The sequence below is a fragment of the Helianthus annuus genome, chromosome 5 (genome assembly GCF_002127325.2).
Source record: "Helianthus annuus cultivar XRQ/B chromosome 5, HanXRQr2.0-SUNRISE, whole genome shotgun sequence".
NCBI classification, from domain to species: domain Eukaryota; kingdom Viridiplantae; phylum Streptophyta; class Magnoliopsida; order Asterales; family Asteraceae; genus Helianthus; species Helianthus annuus.
Window position 1 is genome coordinate 140,310,681 of NC_035437.2, and position 16,398 is coordinate 140,327,078.

Genomic DNA, 16,398 nt, shown 5'->3' on the forward strand with positions numbered 1-16,398 from the left:
TTGGAAACATGCAAACCTTCGTCGGAGTTGTTGGAACCCTTGCCAGACAACCAACCCTTCCAGAAACCCTAGATTAGGTGGCTGATGTTCCTCTTGCTTGTAAACCCTCACTGTTACCTCGAATCCACCATCATCGTCCTCATCAGCGCCCACCAGATCTTGTCCATTCATCCTCTCTCTCGCGCCCATGCGGTATGCTCTCTCTCCCCGGTGCGGCGGTGTGTTTTCCAACAAAATGAACTTTGAGATACTATTTAGTTATTGTAACATTTCACTTTATCTTTTATTAGGTTAGAGAGTTATGTATTACATGGTTTATAACATTTTACTTTGTTTTTTTAATTTATTATTAGGTTAGAAACTTACGTATTACCTAATGTTGGATAATCAACAGAAAAAGAAAAGAAAAGAAATATTTTAGTAAAAAATATTAAATATACAAGAGATAAGCTGGATATTATGATTTAATATTATTATTTTATTGGAGTGTAAAACGGGATAATGGGATCCTTTATTAGAAGTAGAATTCTAAATATACCACATGTATAAAATAATATGTATGTTCTACTTGTATTGAATAAATCCTTTTAACGAAACAGTTGATTAAAATAAATATTTTTTTTTAATATGTGATTATCAGTTATCCTTGTCCTTATCATCAAAATATAAAAACAATTAAAACTACCAATTAAATAAAATCTTTATCTTTATAAATATTTAAAACGCTAATATATTATTTTTAGGTTTTAATAACTAATATATGATTATAATAATTAATATATTATTATCTGTTATCTTTGTCTTTATTATTAAAATCTCTTCTACAAATTTTAAATTTAATATTATCAATAATTGACTTTCCATAATAAATATTTAGAAAAATAATTAAGACCGCCTCATAGAGTGCCATGTGTCCCGAACATGGTTTCTTTTATTATATAGTACTAGTGGTGCAAACACGGGTGGTTTCTTAGAAAACCATCCATAACACATTTTCATTATAAAATATTTAGTTTTTGTTTTCCAAAAGGTTAAATATAAGTAACCTTTTGCGTTTTCATATGACCTTGATCACACACTAGACCCTAAACATCTGATTGACCAAAAGTGAACAGACATTTAACCTTTGTTTTTAAAAACCAAACCTCTGATTAATAAATAGATTTTAGGTTTCAAAAGAGTATATCATGTGTTTGAGGTATTTAAAACTCTGTTTGACTAAAGTCAACCACTGTTGGTAAAGGGTAATCTCTGTTTCACCAAATCACTGTTTCTCAAGACTCTGTTTGTAACCAAACAGAGGTTTCAAACATATGTTTCTCATACCCCTGTTTAATAAACATATTTTAGGTTTCAAAAGAGTGTATCATTTGTTTGAGGTATCTAAAACTCTGTTTGACTAAAGTCAACCACTGTTGGTAAAGGGTAATTTATTTTTCACCAAATCACTGTTTCTCAAGACTCTGTTTGTAACCAAACAGAGGTTTCAAACATATGTTTTTCATACCACTGTTTGAAATCCTAACCTCTGTTTCAAAAACAAATACAAGACTCTGTTTGTAACCAAACAGAGCTTTCAAACATATGTTCTCATACCACTGTTTAATAAACAGATTTTAGGTTTCAAAAGAGTGTATCATTTGTTTGAGGTATCTAAAACTCTGTTTGACTAAAGTCAACCATTGTTGGAAAAGGGTAATTTCTGTTTCACCAAATCACTGTTTCTCAAGACTCTGTTTGTAACCAAACAGAAGTTTCAAACATATGTTTCTCATACCACTGTTTGAAATCCTAACCTCTGTTTCAAAAACAAATGTCCTAGTCCATGATTTCAGTAGATTCCTCAAACGATTTCCTGACGGCCACTCGCGTCCGCCAAACGATTTCCGATCCAAACAATCTTCTCAAGAGTTTCGAATAGAAGTCCTGGACCTGCGATTAGGTTGTCACCCACCTTAATTCAACAAGGAGATGAGCATTAATGTCCATGAAATGCCTCAAACAGAGCTGTCTGAATACTAGAATGGTGACTGCTACAGTAGAACTCAACCCAAGGTAAATGTCCTTTTATTCTTACTAAAGTCAATCACGCACATGCTCGCAGCATGTCTTCGAGTGTCAGGATGATTCGTTACTCTGTCTAGTTGTCCTACAGTGATAAGTAATGCTCATGCCTAGACGTAAGCCAAGGGTGCAGTGTATTGATTGTCATAAATCAGGTATAACTCAAAATCAAAGGTAGCAGAAGTTGGCACCTCGTGCCTAAAACCGCCTCTCTCAAAGGAACATTCACAACCGTGAAGACTCGTCAGTTTCCTTGATTGCGAGATAGTGTGCTGGTAACGTGAGACAATCAACGATCACCCAGGTGATACTGGTTCCGTTTCGAGTTGTAAGTAGATTAGCGACAGAATCCATGTCAGTCTGTTCTCATTTCCATGCGGGTATTACTGGTTGCTGATAATTCACTTTGACTTTCCCACAAGTCAACCATCATTCACATATATAGCTAGGTGGGCCTTCATGCCCAATCACTAGTACGAGATTCATAGACCCTAACATCTCCCATCAAACTCAGACGACTGGAATATCAAGGTCGGTGTGCTTTGCTCAACACAAATTCCCTTAAGTTTCCGTATAACGAGACCCACGTTCGTTCCACGAGGTAGCAAATATCGTCCGACCTGCCAAAGGTTGCTTCCCCATGCCCCGCATGGGTTTAACTTGCAATTTCTCTTCCTTCAGTTCTCAAGTTTGAACAGAGCGGGTCTAATCAGGTAAGTTAGAGTCGATAGTGAACTGCAAACTCATACACACTTAGGGTCCGTAGTCGAATTCATTCGAAGGTTCCATCCAGCGAGGCCATCATTTGATTAGCTCTTTCAAAACCAGGGCATACGAGAGGCTCTTGTGGTCGATCTAAGTAGTGCATTTGGTATCGCCCAAGAGATGCCTCTAATTTGATTCCAAGAACTATGGCTTCCACCGCCAGTTGTGACTCGTGCAATTCTTCTTGTAAGTCCGCTACATAGGCTATCACCTTCTCGTGTTGCATCGGCGTATAACTGAGACTCTGATTCGAACCATCATGATATACCACTAAATCACCCGCACCCTCGGGTAAGGATGATGTTTAGTGTGTTGTAGAGTTTGGATCGGAAGCTGAAAAGACGTTCTCCCGTTTTGTATCCCACGAATGCACAACACCCTGCTATGCTAAGGAAGTTAAAGCTGCACTATCTTCGAAAAAACCCTGATGAATCTGCGATAGTATCAAGCGAAACCAAGAAATTGCTATATCCCCGAAGGAATCTTTGGCGTCGATCAGTTTCTAACCAAATGGATCTTAGCGAGATCCACGTGTACTCCCACTTCGTTGATTATATGACCAAAAGGTACCTCTCGAATCCAGAAATTACATCTAATCAAGATTCCGCGCGAAGTGGCTCCTCCCTTAGGAGCTCTAAAATAAGGTGTGAATGCCGCCCATGATGTTCCTTCCCCCTGGAAATGTTACAAAACATTATCAATAAACACGATCGATTCATGTGGTCCATAGAGCTGCTGGTGTGTTGATTAACTCCAGTCGCACTGGTCGCATTGCGTTCGATATGCCGTTGTGGAAACATTCCCCCTTGGACTTCCATCTGATGGTAGTTCGTTCGTTAGTCATCCCTTGAATAGGAGCTTAACCCTTGCAGTTGGTCAATAGGCTGTCAATACATGGTCGAGGCGAACGGTTCTAGACTGTCGCCTTGTTCTTAATAATCAGCACAAATACGAAAAGGCTTATCTTCATGAATATAATTGGGGCTCCCCAAACCGAAAAGCTGGGTCCGATAAAACTCTTGTCCAACAGCTCTTGGGGTTGATTCGATAACTCCTGTAAGTCTCCTGGCGCAAGACGATAAGGAGCACGAACAATTGAGGCTGCTCCTGGCATGAGGTCGATTTGAAATTCCACCTGGCGATGTGGAGGTAAACCTGATAATTCTTCTGGTAGCACATAGGGAGAAATCACGAACAATTGATGGATCCTCAATCCTCTTTTCCGTAGCCTAACACAGCGGGGTAATCCTTCTGTGGACACTTCCAGCCTTCATTGCTGAACTGATGGTAACCTCTGCACCACTCGTATACTTTATGACAGAAGACCACTTTCTCCTCACATGGTATATCTGCACGATATCTGGATAACCAATCCACACTGACCCCTGCATCAAAACTATCAAGAGTTTTAGAAGGTCGATGTCGTACTCTTGTCCCACAAGGTCGAGTTTGCATCCCAACAAACACATGTAGTTTCAATTGACTTGACATCAGCCGACTCCACCACAGGTTCAGATTCAAGGAGCATCAGGGTTAGATAGAACAGAGACGAAGCGACTAGCTACTCATACTAGCTACCACGTTGCTAAAATCCTGGCGTCGCCCACGCCAATCCTGAATGCTCTTCCACGAACACCACTTCTAGTGTTGTTGTTTTCGTTACGAGAATTCCCGGTACTGTCGTCATCCCCTTGGTTGTTGTCTTGAATTATCAACGGCTAATCCATGTCGTAGGCACCTTCATTTCCATACCGTAGGCTACGATTACAAGTACCTTGATGTTGCCATGACTGTTGCCTCTATTGTCGTTGCTTGAAACAGAGTCCTACGATCTTCACCAACCAAATCCATCCTTTCACATTCTGGGCCACGTCCTAATGTGCTACTCACTGTGCTAGTAGTCACTCATTCCACACTATAATCTGTTGTCATCGCTTATGTCCTGATTGATTCGTAAGAGTCGACTCCCAACAGTCGCTGACTAGGGTTAAGGATTCAATTGAGGTCAATTCGCTGGTGTTAGTTGCCGGTAATCAGGGTCGTCCAAATACTGAGGTCGGTAAAGTACTATGCTCATCTTCTGGTCCATCGCTCTTGCAAGTTGACTGAGTAATACACAGTATGTCGCGAGAGTGTTGCAGAAGTGGTCACACTTCGGAGTCTAAGACGCCAATACATAGAGTTCTATCAAATGAAGAGAAGCGAGGAAGGTATAAACCAACTCAAGGACGTTCGCGCAAGCACCTAACATTCTACACGTTTCGCTAGGCGTTCAGATGCGTGTTCAAGTAATACTCAATAGCATCAAGATTCGTAAGAGTTCAGAAAAGAGTGAAAAGATCATGTTTGAGTAGGAGACAATCACTGTTATGACTCCTATAGACTGTTGAGTTCTAACATAACATCAATTAATAGAGCGGAACCCCTCTCACACTCGTTAAGCCTCACTGGGACTCACATGCACCCCACATTATTATTATGTGTGCACCCATAATAATAAGGCAATTTGCATGCTTATCTCAGTGCCTCTTAACTCGCGCTAAAAGGTTCCCCGAATTCGAGCAATGAGACAGATGACGCCACAACATAGATCATGAAAGTTCAAGAAGAGTCGCACTCTTAAAACACGTAACATGGGTTGGTAACATAGAAGTTCATACTGCAGTGCTAAGTGTACATTCACGTGTGATGTTATTCATAAGCAAACACTAGATATACTATGCAGTAGTAAGTGAGAAACGAACCTTGCAGTCTGGAGCTGAGTGTTATGGTCGATTTCGGTACTGTTCGGTTATAGTCTGGTTTTATAAAAACGCTTTAAAACCAAGTTCACTATAACCAGTGGCTCTGATACCAAACTGTCACACCCTCAAATTACCACCTCGGGAGTGTCCCTGAAAGGCGTGCGACGGACTGACAATGAGCCACTAATTACATTGAATCTACAAGTCTCGAAATAAAATTTCCAATTTAATTATAAAAATCTCAACAAGAGTTTATACGAAAAACCACTAAGTTCAGCGGAAGCGTTATCAAAACTATAATTTAAATATTCTCAAAGCAAATGTACGAAAAACCAATATCCCAATAAGTGTATCCAATCAGCACAATCCATGACCACTCGAACCGCTCCAAACAGCAAGTTCCACATCCAAGAAACCTAACGACCTGCGAGCATGCAACAAGTGTATCAGACAAAGCTGGCGAGTCCACAGTTTAAGAAAACGTTTGTTACCAGTTGAATGTAAAACAGTTCAATAACCAATGCAAGTAATATTGTTAATATCTCAATTCCGAACAAGACGGCTCCTGAAGTACATGACTGCCCTTTCCCACGTACTCCTATCCAGTACTGGGCCCGACTGGGTCATTAGTTCACACCCGTCCTCTCTAGGAGCGGTGTGAGGGTGTCAAACCTAAGTAGCGCTACCAACTAATACCCGTTACCCTCCAGGTAACAACATAAGGGACTTACAAGAATGATAGGTGAGAATATTAACCAATATACCCGTTTTTACCCAAAAGACTTATCCCTCCACGAGATACCCACTGACAGTCCCCAACCACTGGGACGCATGCTCGAATGTAGTGAAGTCACCTTTGGTTTGCTCGGTAAGACTAACCACCCGTTTACCAGTGGATCAAGCATGCCCTAGCATGAGTACCAGTATCAATCAGTTTTAAGTTTACTTATACGTTGTTCACGTTTACACACATAGTATACATCCATCAAGCAGTCATGATATAACACTTAATTGTGTACGAATTCCTTCATCTAAAGTTCATTCACACACTTGGTGCTACACGTATAGAACTATACCTCGCCTACCACGTTTCAAATATCCAAATGACATCACATATCATCATACAAAAATGTGCAAATTTATTTACCACTCGTGGCCCGTAGGCCCATTGTGCGAGACCCCGGCCAAACCGTCCTGGTCCGCAACCCAGGTGCAATTATCGTTTCAGCTCCTGACCCACCCGAACCAGCCCAATTGTTTATTTCCCGGAGCCCACTCGCACCCTATGTGCGGCGGCCCACCGGCTGATTAGTTCGTGTTTCATGTGAGCGGCCCAACAGTTTCATCATTCATGTACAATCTTATTATGCAATTGTGGCCCAACTACTTATCTAAACGTGTGTGTGTGTGCAGCCCATTAGTGAAAACCATCCGCATACATTACCAGATTATATCCATTTAATTTAACAACCAAATTCAACTTGTGCAAGTTATGAATTTGCCAAGAGGTCCCAAGTTATTCAATCATCGAACAATATGTGCTTTGTTTTGTACCCACTCCATTATATATTGTCATACAATCCTAGCAACAACTAAGTAACCAGCAGCAACACATTACACAACATCAATTATTATTTACATAACAAGCAAATCAACAACATGATCATGCAACCCTAAACCTTGAACTCGTCCGCATTAATAATTTTTCCTATCTATACAACCCAAACATACAATTCGAACACATCGTGAATACCCTCCTTCATACATACATGTTAATTTGAACTAATCAGTTCTATAACAACTTATAATAACCATCAAGATTTTCCCATTGTCCTAGTAATCACAGTTTCATCATGACTCATACCTGGACTTAACCTACCACTATAATCATCCTAACAACCAATCACAGCCCAACGCAGTTCTTAGGGTGGTGTGCAACGGCCCAAACTAGTGGTCCGCATACCGGGTTTGCCGCCCACTTCGAGCACAACACAACCTTTGTAATAGTTTCAACATATAATTAAATCGATCCGGCTATGGTATCATGGCAAGCATTATTCATTATCGTTTGTCGCATACTCATAGATCATCATATAAATCATTAATCCTCACATCAAATAACACATATCATGCAAACAGTAACCATGTATAACAACTTCATGAGAGTTCACGTAATCATCATGGTTCATTATAACACATATGGTTTCGACCAGAAATTACCACATAAAGGTTCACTTGTTCATCATCACAATCAGCGAAGGTTTACATTTAAGCAAATATGATCAACCATAAATTTAAGCAAGTATTATCACACTAACCAAGGATTCAGGTGCAAGAGATGATGTCTCGATGATGATAAGGGGGGTCCCCTGCCGCACACAACCTTGGAAAAGATAGGGTTTATTTTGTTTTGAGTTTTTCGTTAAACAATAAATTACGTGCATTATAATTGGTAAGGGTTTGGGGGGGGGGGGGGCGGTTACCCTCTTTGGCCGAAATGGGCTTAAGCCCATTTAATTGGGTTGTCACAATTTAATGACTTAGGTCTATGTGAGTGAATGTGAAGTTGATTGTCAGCTCATGAGATCAGTTTGTAACTTCCATGTGATCTTAATCTTTTATCGGCCCACCAATTTCTTTGGTCCAATCATAGTTTAGTATTCATAATTGTGTTGGGATGTGAATTCATTTTTGTTGCACGTGACTTTGAAGTTTTTAACAATTTGCATATGAATAATAGTGTCGGCCACTTTCAGATTGTGAATATTAATCCATTCAATTGCATGTGATCTAATCATGGTTCTCGGCCCAAGTGAATAAGCATCAGCCCACTATCAAATGTTTGGTTCAATTATATCAATGTAGATTGCATGAAATCACATTTGAGGTCCAATAACAGATCATCTTTGACAGTGAATCTCGTGTACCTAACGGCACATTTAATGTTTGTCAGAAAGTTTTATCAAGAATGCATGTGATACAACCAGTCCAAAAAGGAAGTTGATTACTATTTCATTTTGAAGTCAAATCGTCGAGTGGCAAGTCTCGGATCACTATCCGACACTTTGTTTGTTATCAAGTCTCGGATCACCATCCGATGCAAGGAATCTGCTCAAGTGTCGGATTGCAACACTAACCTTAAAAGTTCGAGTTGTCACAAAACATAACTACATATAGAACATGTCTAAGAAGCAAAATTAGTACCACCGATGAACCAAATGTACAACCACAAACAATCATGACATGAAATGTTGTCTATAAATGTTCAATCAACGCAAGACAAACTAAGAGGACTTTATCTTTGTCATGAAATGCACAACTTTTGTTAACTTCAGCAATTGTATAGACTTGTGAAATTCTAACGAAAGTTCATCACCAAAAGCAATATTGCATGATCTCAGATAAAAAGACCATCCAACAATAACGTAGTTGAATCCAGTATTGGTTTTTTGAGATGTTGTAAACGGTTCCTGGACTTCACATTTGAGATTCTGGATCTTGATAGGCTTAGGATTATCAGTATGCAGATCCAACGGGAAGATACATCTGATGGAAGATGCTAAAAAACAGAAAATTAAATAATGAATTTTATAAAATATTGATATATAACTGAAATTGTTAAAATAACGAAACAAAGTAACGACTGCAAAACTTACAAGCCTGTCTTCAGCATCTGTGGTGAAGTGTAAGACTGATTCTGAAGTGGATGATACTAAACGAACCTTTTGAACTTTACACGGTCTATCAACAGCTTGGTTTTCCTCTACAATTGTCTTGCCACGAAGATTGTGCATCTTTTCAACCTAAGTAAATTAATTTAGAATATAACTACTCTAAATTCTTGAAATTTTGTAACTTTCTTTATCAACACAAACTATCTTCTCAACTCAGCTTTGAAGTTTAAACTCAATCATACAGAAGAATATCAATATATTGAGATAATAATAAAATGGACAATATAAAACTAATAAACGCTTACATTAGATACAACACTTGAAGAGGCAGAAATGTCACGAACAGAAAAATCTTTAGACTGAACTTGAGGATCGTTAACATCATCAGCTATTTTTACAGAATGATCTTCAGGCTACAACAAAATTTTAAAAAACCTTGTTATACTTATTATACAATAAAATATATGCGTAGGAAATTATAAACTTACAACATTTTTAACATCTAACTGATCAACCAGAAGCGCAATCTTTGAATCAAATAGCCCATCATCAACAAACTATCTTTATAAGAATGATCATATATAAGAAACCATATTTTAAATCATAATAATAAGTAAATATTACATGTGTATATATACATTAAAAATATCCTCAAAACTCGTAAACTGCTTAGAATTACCAACCGAAGCTCCAGTGTCATCATCATCTAAAGCAACTTCCCCGGAATTCAGAACTTGTTTGTGTTTAGCCTACAATATGGGATTTCAAAAGTTATTAGCATAATATAATAAAAGTTACTTATCACCATCATGTTATCAAACAATGTATTTTATCATCAAAATTTTATACCGCAACCAATAAATCAAACCCATCATCTCCATAAACTGAATCATCCAGCACAACAACATCAGCTTTCTTGAAGGAAACCTCAGTTCCAGTCTCGGGATAGAAAACGGAAAGCTCAAACGTTTTAGATGCAATCATGGTGAAAACCAGCCAAGATTCAACTGCTATCGGAAGTTCTTCAATCAATTTTAACCATCCATTAGTAAATCCGCATCCATCGTAATTTTTACCATAGAATTCTTTCCAAAATTTGTCAGCAATTAGCTATAAAAGAAGCAAAGGAATAATTAGTGCAGACTTACAAATTTGATATGAACTAATGATCAACAGAAGTTACAACGGGTTAGTCAACAAAAGTAAAAATGAGAATTACTCAACAGGGTTAGTCAACAGTAGTTACAGTATTTACACACAACCTAACCACTGTTGGCTATCAACTATTACATACCTCTGTTGCTATCCAACAGAGGTTTCGTAACAACTGTCATTCATTATGTCCAGCAGAGGTTGCAACGTGGACAGATCTTAAATATCAGATGTTAGTCAACCGAGGTTAAAAGACTTGGTCAGCAGAAGTTAAAAAGGTTAGTCAACAGACGTTAAGATTATAAGGAAACGGACGTTAAAAGGGCAAACAGATGTTAGCAAGTTGTTGAGCTAGCAAAAAATGTTTACAGTAAGTAACAAAATAATATATTGTTACTTACATTCATGCCAAGTTCAGGTCTAATATTTGCTGAAATGTAAGAGTTCTCGTAGGCATTTTCTTTAAAACATGAGACAACGAATGACAAACTTCCAATAGCTTTTACCAATACAGCATCTTTGGTTTTCAAACAATAATCTCTAACAAACTTTGTCCATCCATTCGTAAATCTACAATGATCATCTTTCTTCCGTACTCGTACTAACCATGATTTGTCACCATCAAGTAGTTCTATAATTCGACCGTAAGGGATCTCCTTGCCCCACAACAGACTCTCAAAATCAAGTGGTATATTCTGCGACATTACTTAACAAACATCTTACATCAAAAATTAATGTAGTATCCTAATAGTAGCAAGAAAGTTAAAAAACATACCAAAAATATAAAATCATCTTCATTAAGTGCTGAAGCAGAAAGAGGTCTGAACCATTAAGAGCCTCATTAAGAGGTAAACAAATAGCCCCTAGTTTTATAGGTTGTTAAAGGGGGCGACATTGTTTATGTGACACTAACGTGCTTAAGTGGAGCTAAGGTGTTGATGACGTGGGACAATGAACCCCTATGAGCTCAATTCCATACCTTCCATCTTAAGTTGTTTGATAATACAATTTTTCTTAATTTTTTTTTTGTTGTAAAACTAGGCTAATAGCGTAAACAATATGAGAAATAGAAGTAGGGAGAAAGATGTGTTTTCATTGATTGGTATATAGTTTACATTGAAATACAATGAATATATATAGGAGACAATATCTTGGAGAACAAGCCAATCTATTTTAGGAGTTGATAACCACAACAATATAATATATTTATAACACTCCCCCTTGGTTATCAACATAATACGCTTGTAGATGCTGCCTCGTTAAAAACCTTGCTTGGAAAACCCAGTGGGACAAAACCTCAGCTAAGGGAAAAAGAGTGCAGCGCGTATTTTCTTCTCCTGATACTTTTGGATTAGATATGTTTCCTCATTAAAAACCTTACTAAGAAAACCCAAATGGGACAAAACTTAGTGAGGGAAAAAGAGTGCAACTTGAATAAATCTCCCCTTCATTATAATATGCATCATTTAAGTGACGTGTGTCAATCTTCCTTGAAAGTTGCTCAAAACTTTTGTAGAATGACTTGTCGTTTGATGCCTTGAAGTGCAATCCTTTATGTTGAATGATGTTGTAAACTTCTTGTGAGACTTCTAATGCTTCCTCTTGCGAACAAATACCATAAGATCCACAAAAGTGTTTTATTATAATCCCTGCATTTACAAAACTAGTCAAACTTGTTGATGGGTTAGTAAAATATGAACCCATATCTTTCGTACCATAAGGGTATAGAAAATATATGTTTTATCCATTAAATTATCTCCTCATGATACACAATTTATGAATTTAATGATATATGTTCGTGTATGACTAGTAAGATATATTTGTACCTCAGGACCAATGATCTTTACTTTTTTGATAGAAGATGATAAAAGTCATTTTCTATATCAAATATTTGGACATCATTAAACGTACTTACACCATAAGCCTTGTCCCTTTGAAAATGTCCACAATCTTCTAGATGTATTATGATTGATGGATAATAATACAAATGTATGTTCTACATATCAAGCCATAAATTTGCAATATCATCTTTCATTTCCAAATTCTTGCTTTTATATTTGAGCTCATTTTTTTTCTCTTCGGGAGATTCAATGACATCATCAACATAAATTGTAATACTTGTAAACCTCATATTGTTCTTTTAATGAAAACAAATGGACCAACTTCACCATATGTATTTCTCATTTCTGAGCTCACTAGTTAATCGATTATATCACATTCGATTCGACTATTTTAGTCCATACATATTTTGTCAACTTCATATAGTATGTTCTTGAGATTTTGATATTAATGCTTTTGGTATTATCAATCCATGAGGAATTCTTTCCATCTTATCCAAATATGCATGTGTGTTCATTCTTCAAGAGTTTTGCTACATAAGCTTTCTCATTTAACACATTGATTTCAGTATCATATGCAAAACTGACATGAACACTTGCTTTTATCTCCAAAATCCATATTGTACCATGTGTATACACTATTTATCGAGATATCACAATTACTGGGTACAAGTTTTCTATGTATGTTTCTTGGTGCACAAGTAGATGTTTCAATTAACCTTTCAAGCACTCAATTGCTTTAGAAACTCATCAGGAGTTCCAGTTATATCCAACATGTAAAATAATCATAACCTATTCAAATTCGAATATGTATAAATGATCACATTGTTCTCGAGAACTTACTTTACATGACTTATATAATTTAACCCTTTGGGATGTTCATGTAAACTTTCAGTATCAAGTGATACAAAACATTCATAAGACGCATATCAATTCTCTCTTTATATTGACTAAAAAATATTAGAAAGTCAATGCATCCACCACTGGAGAATACGTCTACTCATAATCAGTCACAGGTCTTTGCGAAATTCTTGTGCCACCAATTTTTCCTTTTCTCACTCACTTTGATTTTCACATAATTCGCATAGAGACTCGTTTATATCCAACATTTTTACAACTTCAGTTGTATGGATTGTTGGTCCAGAGACTTTCCATGTCATTAGAGAATTCAACTTTGTCTTAGTTGCGTCTTTCCATTTTGGCCAATCATTTCTATGTTTACGTTCATAGGCAGATCTCAAATCTTGATCCTCATCATTTAATCATTTCAAGCGCTACATTATATACAAAAGTATAATGACGTCGATTTTTATTTTGATTCCATACATATCTTAGACATGATACAACTTATCGAGATCTTTTTATTTTCAGGTACCTGAGGTTCTTCTTGCACCATCATGTCTACTGTCTCTTCAGGAGATCTTATTACTATAACCTCGACTTGACCATCTTAATTACTTGCTCCAATTTTCGAGGCATTTTGTTATTGGAATCAACTAGTCTACCACACTTTACGCGTGCAATATACTCGTTACAAAATATGTGGTTGTCCTCTTGGGACAAATATGACTGGAGCATAAGCAGTTGATTATATGACTTACTTAGTCATTCTATTTAGGTCAGTGAACTTGTCTGGTAATTTGTTATTTAATATTGGTAAATGAATTATCATTTGAGCTTTTGGTTCACCGTTCATAGTCTGAGGATCAAGATGACATGATAATCCATTCCACTTTTCACTTTTCAACTGCGTGTTATCTCCCCCTAATGTTGGGAACATTCATTCACTAAAGTGAAAACCAATGAGCCGTAAGAAAATCTCTCACCAATGTCTTTAAGTATTTAATCATAGACGATTATTTATACCCAACATATTCTCAAACTTTTTAGAAGTCCCATCTTTGTGCGGTGTGGTGGATGAGTTTCAATATATGTCGCACAACCAAAGATAATCTTTGATGAGACATCTTTGGTTCCTGACCAAAAACCAAATGTATGGGGAGAACTATAACTTATTGGCTTGATGTGAATTAATGGTACTATATGTAAAATTACATGTACCTAAATGAACTTTTGCTCCTCTCATGATCATTGGCTTTGTAATCAATAGTAGACGTTTAGTGGTCATCTCAACAATAACACTTATTCCAATGATCATTAATAACTTGGGAATCAAATTCGTTATTAACAAATAAATATACTAATCTGGATTAATATGCTTGCTATCACATTAGCTAAGCCACAATCACACAAACTTCATGTTGTGGATTTGATAACCATTTAGACGATGCATCAATTTAAAACACTAAATGGTATCATGTTTGGATATACGTATCCTTTCTTTATTCCAGAATATTTAGTGATTCACACCCTATCTTGGTTGGTAAATAATTAATTTCTTCTTGAGAGCAAAGATATCTTTAATTCATGAAGAATCTTCGAGTTCTTCATTCTGTTTCACAACATCATTGACTCGGCGTGGTCTAATCGGTCATGCTAATCAAATATCATGATCCATAAGCTGCTAGTTTATAATCGTAGTTGTATTACTTGCACGTATGTAATACAAAAGTAAGACATGAGAGAGATTATTTGAAACTATCATGTTATATCACTATCATTATTCCCACATTTTATTCGCATATTATCACTCTCTTACATTGCCACTTCTAGTGGTCGATCTCATTATGCCTATCATTACAATATTAATAGTCGGTCTCACTATTAACTTGGTTATCTTACATTCTCTGATAGTTCGGCCTCATTACAAGTTTCTCACAACATTGTCAATGATATACAATCACATTCATTTCAGTGAATGGAGTAGAACCAACAAAGTTTCATTGTTCCATAATATTGAGACTTTAGCATATTTGAGATATGACAAATGGAAATTGTTTGATCTGATGTTTCCTTGTAAATAATCTTCTCTTTACATAATACAAATAGAGAAGTAACTACATGTTCGAGTCATGTAAGATTTATCGATTAAATATCTTACGACCTTTTATAACTTGATAATGAGATTCAGGGAGTATGATCCTTCAGGTGTCATATCTAAGCATATATATGCCCTTTCATGATAGTAATAATAAACCAACTTTGGTTTAGTTTTTCTATTTCATACTATACATATAGTAAATAATATCATACAAAATATGAGATATACATAAAGTCAAGTCATACAGTACATGTTATAAGTTGCCACATATAAAAGCTCTATAAAATAAAATATTTTTTCATAACAATAAACAAACATATATATATATTATTTGTGTATGACTATTCACAAGAATATTATATTATATATCCAAATATTTATCATCTTGCTTTTACATAAACAAATATTCCATCAAGTTCTCGTTTTCTTACAAACATATGATCACTTATCACTCTTCAAATTAATTTATGAAAATGTCTTTTACCACAAACATTTATAATTTATGATAGTATCTTACAAATTATTGATTAACTGATGTTAAAATACAAACATGCATACGGTATTATCCACAAATATCATAGCAAATAATCAAATATGATAAAATCAACAATGTTAGAGATCATACGTACAAATTTAAATTTAATGATTATTCATAACTAATAGAGACTAATTCAAATATTTCAAATACATCAAATATCTTTTGTATAAATGATATTATAATAATAAGTAACCTATAATTTTTTAAAATATTTTGTGGGCTTTTCTGGTCTAATAAAAAGAATCAACAAATCAATTTGTAAGCTAAAATATATATCATGGATAAAAGTTTCATATTCATGCGATATTCAAAGATGAAAAATACCTAGCAAAGCAATATGATTGACTTTTGCTGTTAATTAAAAGGAATGTCAAATCTCTTCGTTCAATAAATAAAAAAAAACTTTTCTAGATCATATAAATACTTCAATTAGTAACCATCCAATGATTTTTTTCGTAACCCACCGCCAATTCCGTAGGGCGGTTTCTTCAAAGCAATTGGCAAAACATATGAAAGATTTAGAAATTCCAATAACGAAATTCTAAGTTTGAATATGAAACGAACTAAAAAAAATCGTGACAAAAATATCCAATATGGATTTCATGAAATTACATATGATAAAAGTTATCATAAAACCAAATAAATTATGAAATACCAATAATATGATGTAATAGGTAATTGA